Source organism: Sebastes fasciatus, chromosome 7 (genome assembly GCF_043250625.1).
Source record: "Sebastes fasciatus isolate fSebFas1 chromosome 7, fSebFas1.pri, whole genome shotgun sequence".
Taxonomy (NCBI): domain Eukaryota; kingdom Metazoa; phylum Chordata; class Actinopteri; order Perciformes; family Sebastidae; genus Sebastes; species Sebastes fasciatus.
Window position 1 is genome coordinate 5,049,384 of NC_133801.1, and position 9,330 is coordinate 5,058,713.

A 9,330-nucleotide genomic window follows, 5' to 3' on the forward strand; every position below is an offset into this window, starting at 1 on the left:
TTAGAAGCTGTTTGTCTGCCACATGCCTCAGTTAATCCCTACAAAGTGCAGAGTCGTTGAGAGCTGAGTCATGGAGGATAGAGCCGGCGTGCACACACAGTGACTTCACACACAGCTAAAGCCCTGAGAATCCTGTGGGTTTAACAGAAAGTGACTCGGAAGGATCACACAGGTTTTCTTCTCTCGATGCCCACTCGCTGCTCAGACCTTCAAGCTTAAATATGTAGTCGACAGCACTCCTCTACTTTCCCACCGTTCAGACAGATGAATAATTTGTTTTGAGCCATGAATCGTCATTTCTCTGGAGACAGAAGCGCTGCTGTCAGACGGGCCACCAGAGGGGGAGCAGCAATGCAAACAAACCAGAGCACATGAATGACACCGACTGTGTGTTGTTGTTTACTGGACAGAATCTCACGGTGGTTTCTGGGCAATGACAGAGAACAGGGCAACTTTGATCGAGAAAGACTCCTCAGGAGTTTCCATGTGTTGTAAGAACATCCTCCTTTCCAAAATTCAAACGTGCCTACAATAGTCAGGATGTTCTCATACACAGTTCGTAGCTATACCTATGAAAAGTAATGCACTGTATTTCGTATATATCCAATGAAATAAATTCTTATGTATATCCACGTAATCGTGAACCAGGGAGTATAAGGAGTGAAACGCTGCATAGGGAGGTGGACGGGTGGGTCCAAAATCTTTTGCCCAGGATACCGGTTTTCATAGTGTGTCAGCATTGATTTATTTATCACATAACTTCTGTACTTAAATACCAAACCACAATCTTTTTTTACAAGTAGTTTTGTTGCCTAAACCTAACCAAGTTGTTTCCTCTGAAGACGGTTTATTTTGAAAAGACTGCATGTAATGAGCGGAAATTGACACAAGTTGCTGGACATTTGTAGGAAATCGCATGTAAAATTAGGGATAATTTTTTGTAGGATATCATACGAACCGTTTATTTGAGGATACATTGCATTTATACCTGTCACCAGTTTGCTGAACTATACAGAGGTGGAAAGTCACCATTTTCTCAAACAGACTTCAAGCACAGTTTTGGTGTATTATTTCTAACATTGAATTCAAAGATTAAGATTAAATATTCAACATAAGATTAAAAAGATTGTGAAACATCTTTATTGTTTATTTTATTTCTTGTTTCATTCTTCCTTCCTTTACTTCTGTCCTTCCCTTTCAGTCATGCTAGTGGCATCCAGCTCTATAGGGATAGCAATGTCGGTCTGTTGCTGCGTCCACCACTTTGGTCCAAACTGAAATATCTCAATAAATGTTGGATGGATTTCTATGGAATTCAGTATAAACATTCATGCCTCCCAAAGGATGTTTCCCTCTGACTTTGGTAATCCTCTGACGTTACCTTTAGTGCCACCAGGAGGTTGAAATGTGTGGTTCTGATTGAAATGTCGACACAACTATTGGATGGATTGCCATGAAATGTGTTCCCTCACAGGATCCCCCAGACTGCAAATACAAGGTTTTCTGGAACTAAATGATCATCTTCAATTTACTTTTGGCACTTAAATACATTTCGCTGCTGATATTTATCTTTTACTTAAGCAAGAAGATTATTTTTACATGTCAGCATCACCATGTGGGATTTGTGGTAGGTTTTATGAAGAGGCGTTCTTAGAGACACCATCTAGGAAAACAACCAGCTTTGGTATTTCAGAGAAGTATCTTGTATGAGTTAAAGATCTAAAATGAGTCGCACTGGAGGTGAAGCAGGTTGCCGTCGGCCCTTCAGAGCCATTAACGGCTGATCAAATTAATCACACAGGAGAGAATTGAGAAAATTGGTTGCTAATATTCAGAAGCACGAAGAGACGAGAGCTCAGAAACAGAATGTTTTATTTGCTTTATCAGTTTCCAGTCCTGCTGTAGAAGCTGAGCAGCTCAGGAGTCAAACACAATGACACACAGAGACAGTTAATACTTTGTTTTTGTATTTGGTCCCATTGGATTATTTTTGCTGGTAAACATACAGTAGAGGTAAATTATGCATATCAAGGATACATGATAATAATGGAAACCCACAATATAAACTTGAAGGAGCTTGCTTCAGCTTTGTACAGTACGAACAGATCTTCCACTAAACTCTACAGTACACAGTAAATCCAGTTTAATGTGCAGTTGTAATGCTGCAGTTCTTTGGCTGCTGTGCTGTTTGTCCGACGCCGATCGTACCTGAGGGAGAGAAGGAGTCTTTCAGTTAATATCAACACTACAACATTCAGTATTACAGTGGCTCTCTAAAAGATAGAGAGCTGTTTCAGGGTCAAACCTGGACATGGCTTTCTATTAGAGCTGGACAATATAACAATATATATTGTCAAAACGATATAAAAATATCTATCGTTTATATAGTTTCTATCGTGATATAGGCTAGGCCTATATTTATATTTATTTTTTCTCTATAATTTCACTTAAAACGGTTATGTTCATTTTACACTCAAGTTCTTAAAATGAGAATAAACTCATATATGAAAGCCCGCGCCTCCAGACTTGCAAACAGTTTCTTTCCCTGGGCCATACGGACACTGAACAAACATAAAATCTGTGCAATATTAATACACTTAATGTGAAATACATTTGACTGTGCAATATATCCTCTGATGCAATACAAACCTCAAGTGCAACTACCGTTGTTTACATTTTATTTATAACATCTATACCCTACCTATTTTACAAGTGCAATTACCTCTGTTTACATTACATCTATTTTTATATTTTATTCCTCAAGTGTAATACCTCTGTTTATATTTATTTATTACATCTACTTTACCTGTTTTATTTGCTTTATAACTGTGTGTGTTTTACCTGTTACATGTTTTACTTGCCTCGTTTAGTCTTGTCAAGTATTTGTTTTAAAGCACTGACCAGAAGTGGCAACTGTGAATCTTGTTGTATTTAATACAATGACAATAAAGCTTTCTATTCTATTCTATTCATTTGTCAAGTATTTAATTCACACAGGAGTATACAAAAAGAATAGGCTAACCATGTGGTTATTTCATAATGAGATATATAGTTATTGAGATATGACATGACCCATGACACATGTGATAGAAGATTTTGGCCATATGGCCCAGCCCTACTTTATATGAATTACTAGTAAACACATAAATACTTTGAATATTAGTAGCATTAGTATTATATTTATTTACATTTATTAAATGTATTTGACTTGTTATAGTGTAGTAGATTATATATAGATTAATTATAGTGGAAGAATAAATGATTTACAACTATTTAGGCCTGATAACTAATAAAGTGAGACGCTTGTAGTTCTTAATTAAGGACTCACTTTCTAATGAGTTATTAAAAGTGTCATGGATTCCTCATTTCTGATGAGTCATCAATTAAAACCTCAGCTGAGGGGATTTTCCCAACCTGGCCAATCAAATGGTGTTCTTCTTATTATATATCTGACACCTATAACTCTATAAAGTTAGTCACGTATCATCCATCTATCATCCATCCATCGTAAGGTAACATCCAGCCAACTGTGATGATGTAGTGGAGCCCCGTTTCCAGGCAGGTACCATCAGAACCAGCTGTGTTAAGAGACGGGACTCCACTTTACTGTCTGCACCCTCGTCAACACATCTGTCCACTGAGAGGACACCGTGGTAATTAAAGTGCAAATGTTTTCTGCTCTTCTACACACTGACACACAACTACTGAACATCCCCACAACATCCTGCCCTTTATCACGTTCTGCTCTTCAATTTTCTAATGAAATATTGAGAGTAATCTTCTTTTTGGAAGTCATATTTTAGAATTATTTCTTTTAACAATAGAGAAAACACTCACAAGAAGAGCACAAAAGAAAACAATCTTATAGACAAAGGCAACAAAAACACAATTTGAAGCCTTCCGTGTGATTTTCTGTTTCATTATGTTTTGATTTCATTTTATTTAATGCTCTGCTATTTTGCGTCTTACTTCTTTTGTCAAGAGGACGATTATTCAACACTTTTTTGTCTCCCTACATCGTCATTGTCTGTGGTTGCTTTGTGTTGAAGTGTGCTATTTCAATAAGTTGCTTGTTTCGTTGCTTGTTCACTGATTGCGTCTCTCCTTACTTTATTTTTGAGACTATTTCATCATGTTTTTCTCTCTATGTTTTTTAATCAATATGCAAATCAACTCCATGTCTACACAGGTTCAATTAATTACTCACACAGAAAACATTTTGATCCGAGGAAGATCAACATCACACCAGAATGTCGTCACTCAATATTCAGTGTATCAAGGCGTGTACTTCTACGACACACGGACACAGACACACACAGTACCATACATAGTACACATAGGACACATAGGACACATAGGACACATAGTACCTGCTGCAGTTAGGCTACTTTGGTCTTTCCTACAGCATCATGGAGCTGATCCATCTGCATGAAGAGTAACACAAACACAAAAGATATAATCTGTCACAACACTAGAAAAATAAGTCAGATCTACTGGGTGGTCCTCAAGGCAGCACTCACACACACACACACACACACACACACACACACACACACACACACACACACACACTGAAGGCGTCTCCTGGCAGCAGAGTCTCTTTCCATTACAGCATTAGCTGGGTGGTGTAGCTTGACGTGTAGTGCAGATATGAATAAAATAAATATTTCTTTACTCTTCATTCAAATCAAATGTAAACATCCCTCCAACAGAGTACAGTGTATTATTTTATCCACAGGTTTTATATTTGTAGGTTGAAAGCTTCTTTATCTTATTAGTACTATTAGTATTCTTTATTATCATATTACACACAGTTATTGTCTTCATTATTTACAGTACTATTATTATAAAGCAGAGGAGAATGTCTTTTTACGCTCTCATCCATTCACAAATCTCTCTCACTCTCCAGCTTCTACTCCATCAGCTGACTATGGGTGTTCACTATAAGTTAACCAATCAGATTTAACTGCAGTCTTCCTAAGCCAATCATATCGTTGCCGTCAAACTTTAAATTGAAGACTTTTCTCCTCTCTCCAGTCTTCATCACATCGGTGGTGAAGGTTCCCTCCACTGACTGAGCTCATCAGAAGTCCTGCTCCACATCCCATCATCCAGATCTTCAGCCAACTCTCTTTACCTCTCCAACACCATCGGTGTCTAGACTCCGGAGGGAATATTCCTGTACTCAACGTGGCATCACTAACCCCCTAAATATGACTATGACACGATGGGGTCTAATCCCTAAAGACTCTCCGCTACTGTAACTTTATCGTGCACCATGTAATAAATGTATTTGTTCACTCTGAATGAAGTCTCTCCTGATTGAAATGTTATTAATAACTGTTACATAGCAGGATATCTAAAAACCTACTAGAAAGAAATTTTGTGGAAAGTTTGACAATGGACCAAAAAACAAGTCATTTCCTTTGATTGTGGATTCGATAGCGCCACCATGTGGCCGTTTCTAAACCACTATATGTAGCAAAACTCTTATTTATCCTGGACTTCTTGATTCAAAAAGCAAATCTCTTGTTGCAGGCCACACCCATTTCAGCTTTAATTAACAGATTTCCAAAACTTTTTAAAATTTGCCCTGCAATTTTCATCCAAATCAGAGCCTGTGCACCTGAACACAGTTTTTTTTGGAGCAAGATCCATCAAATGCAGACAGCTCCAGTTTGCTTTGGCTATAAAACTTAAACGTCAACCTGCCTCTCCCAGCACACACACACACACACACATTGGACGGGTGGGGGCTGTATGGTTAACATGAGACAGAAATAACCTCCAGGGTTGGGCTCTGCTGCGTTCCACGACCCCTAAATAGTTTACATACTGGGAAGTGACATGTTGGAGACACCTCAGAGGACGTGTGTGTCCAGGTTTAGCTATATTTGTGAGGAACAGCACTTGGCAGCTCACTATCCTTGTTAGGTTTGGTCGTTCCTCAAAATGTTGAAAATTGGGAAGTTATGAGAGTCAGAAAGAGAGAGAGTGACATAAAAGGGATGTCAAATTGTGACTGTTGTCATACATTCTGTATATTTGGGTTACAACACCACACAGCTCGCTCCGGGTCAGTAGGTGTGGTTTCATCAAACATCACGTCTCAGCCGGGTCTGCAGTCAGCAGAGACTGGGTGTGTTTGACTCTCTCATGAAGACACACCCATAAACAGCCGGATCCAGTGGACAACAGCTGGACTCTGAGTTTTGACATGAGTTAAAGTTTTGGCTTTTGACTGTGACTCAGTTATAAGAAATTACAGGCAGTAAAGACAGGATTTATTAATGTCCAACTGTCTGTACGGACACTAAAACTGGTCATATTTAACTCCAATGTAATGAGTTTATGAGAGATTCGTGTGACAGACATTTTTAATCTTTTGATTTAACCGAGCTCACATTTTGAGTCTGATTCCCCTGGACTCTGACTTCCGTTTGAAGAGCATGTGAGCGACACCGTGGAGTTAGAATAGGAGAACTTGAACACTGTATGACTGTCGGTTTAAACCTGCACCAATACTGCACACAAGTGTTGGAAATCTGCTACTGCAACATGACACATGCCAAATAACCTCCCACTGAAAATTATATTAAGAAGGTGGAAAATAAAAATAGCTACATGTTTATATTAAGATCTGATGTTTTACTGTAAACAGGAAGTGGTGGTTGGTGCAGGCTTTTCTCTTTTCTGTCGGTTGCATTAGGACGTTAAATGGTCTGTTTGTGCACGGCTTGTAACTGATATTTGCATGAAAGATAAAAAAAAACAACGGTTGATTGGTTTTCTTAATTGATTGATTGAATTAATACAACAATTGCACAGCAAAAAAAAATTACATATAATGGAAAATATAAGCATAACATAAAAAATTAGATACAATCAGTTGTTATCATCAGTGAACATGGCCTAACCAAAATATTGCAATAATTATTTGGGTCTAAAGAATCTCTTAATTAGTACTGTGTAGGTTTACTCAGTTGCACTCAAGTTGAAATTGCAATAGCCTATTTCAAAAGAGTATATTGAGTTTAATTCTTATATCTAATTAATTTACCCTGACATAATTATGGATTATTGTACTTTCATGATAGCAGGTAACTATCGGGTACTTTAAACATGCACTATCTACCTTTAAACATGCACTATCTGCAACCATCATGGACTCTAACCACTGGCACACTTTACACTTACTTTACACTATACATTCTATATACCACTTTATAGACTGCACATATGCACAAATTACATTTATTTATTGCACATACTACATTTATTTATTGACGGACTGTACACAATATGTTCATCCATTCCCTCTGTATCTTTTATATCTCTATTCTTGTTTTTATAATTGTTGTATACCTTTACCTCTCCTGTGTTTCACTCTGTTTGCTGATGTTGCTGCTTCGACACCTGAATTTCCCTCCAGGGATTAATAAAGGTTCATCTTATCTTATCTTATTTTATCTTAACTAAGATTAGAATTGACAATATATTATGACCTGTACAGAGTTGGTGAATCTGAAGCAAACTTTTCTTTTAAAACCTTCAGAGATGTCCTGACATGAATAGAAAGGGTGCATGCTGAGCACAGAGAGGAGGCTGAGTGAGTGCATAAAGTTATACAGCATGCATACAAAGTCTATATATACAATCAAAGTGTATAGAAAGCTGCAGCAGGAGAGTGAACATGATGTACCTGAGACAGCCTGGTGAGGGTGAGGACAGCAGCAGGACATGGAGGACATCAGCAGGACATGGAGGACATCAGCAGGACATGGAGGACATCAGCTGGGCTTTAATCTGGTCGGAGGTGCTGGAAGTGCAGAGACAGCAGATTGAGAGATTCAACAAGATCTTCTCTCAGTAGAACACAGTTTAGTGAATGTTCTCCTCAGACTGAAACAGCAGGCTGCAGGAGGACTGACTGCTGTCACACTGAGCTACAAGTAAACTGTGAAACTTTGATTTGATGCAACACGTGTGCTCATGCAGCAAATGCCGAGTCATATGCCGCATGTCTAATTATAGCCTGAAGAGTTGGATAAGCTCGAGTTCAGCTGCAGTTAAACGCCCTATATGGTGATAGACATAGATAGACATAGGATACTTGTTGGTGCGTTAAATCCAGAATAAACCAGTTTGATATGGAGTTGGAGAAATAAGCAGCATTGTATTAGAAAATAAATCAAATATTTAAATATTTTTTGGACTTATATTTGGTCCTATGTCCTCATACCTTCATTCCCTCTGAAACAGTCGTCCTTGGAGTTCTGCATGGAAACTTTGCAGCCTTCCTCATCCACAGAAAGTCACAGCTTTACGCACCGAAACAGCAGCAGCGTCTCCGCGTAAAGGAGACATAAAAACAAACCTGTGATTCCAGGTGGCGTCCAACATTATTTGATCGAAAGCATTTTCAGTATATAAAAGCAGGACTTAGTCTCGCAGTGATCTGCAGGACTGTGTGCCGCCATGTCTCCGTCCTGCTGACAGCCGGTACCGGCGACGTTAACGCTCCTCCTCCTCCTCGCTGCTGTGCGCAGATGGATGTGCGCATGGAGACAGAGACAGAGACAGAGAGGACCAGAAGGTCTATTGTGTTATGAAACAACATCACAGCAGGAGGCCAGAGGACAGTCCAGCTGCCCGGTTACTGTATTCATAATAATATTAATATTAATATTAATAACAAAATGACTACCACTACAACTACTAATATGATCATATTAATATTAATAACACAATTACTACTACTACTACTACTACTACTAATATAATAATATTAACTAACCCTAACCCTAGCCACAACCACCACCACCATCTCAGGCCCGAGTCTTGCTCCATCCATCCACTTCTGCCCCCCAGCAGAGCCTCACAGACTCTCCTCACTCCTGCATCCTGTTGATGAAAACTGAGAAAGGTCTATCCAAAATTAGACCCTCTATTTCTAGCATGAGAAATAAAACTCAGTAGTGCAATTTTACAGAATGAGAACATCATGAAGGTAACAAACCTTTTGTTCCACACTATAACAGCACAACAGCATTTCCAAGTCCAATCTGTTTGTCATATCACTCTTTCACTTAGAGCTCCCTTCTGCTCAAGTAGATTTAGTCCAGCATCACAGCCTTCCTCCTGTTTACATGTTTGACAGAGAGAGAGAAGGCCGCCCTACAGCAAACAGACCTTCTGCACAGGAACATTAGTCATTGTTGAGCTTGAGAAGCAGATTATTTTTAGCACTGCTGCTCTAGAAACGATTCTGGTTGGTTGTTATGTACTCTCGGGTCAAAGTCAATTATTTTTAAAGAAGCTGTCAGGACG

General features: G+C 38.8%; 1 long non-coding RNA gene across 1 annotated transcript; it reads right to left on the reverse strand.

Annotated features, from left to right (window-relative positions):
* Positions 1-1,861: 1,861 nt before the first annotated feature.
* Positions 1,862-9,174, reverse strand: LOC141771169 (uncharacterized). The gene is made up of 4 exons (XR_012594689.1): positions 8,243-9,174; positions 7,703-7,819; positions 4,371-4,424; positions 1,862-2,208 (listed from the first exon to the last, which is right to left on the reverse strand). It is a non-coding gene; the product is annotated as an uncharacterized LOC141771169 (long non-coding RNA).
* Between the last annotated feature and the right edge of the window lie 156 nt (positions 9,175-9,330).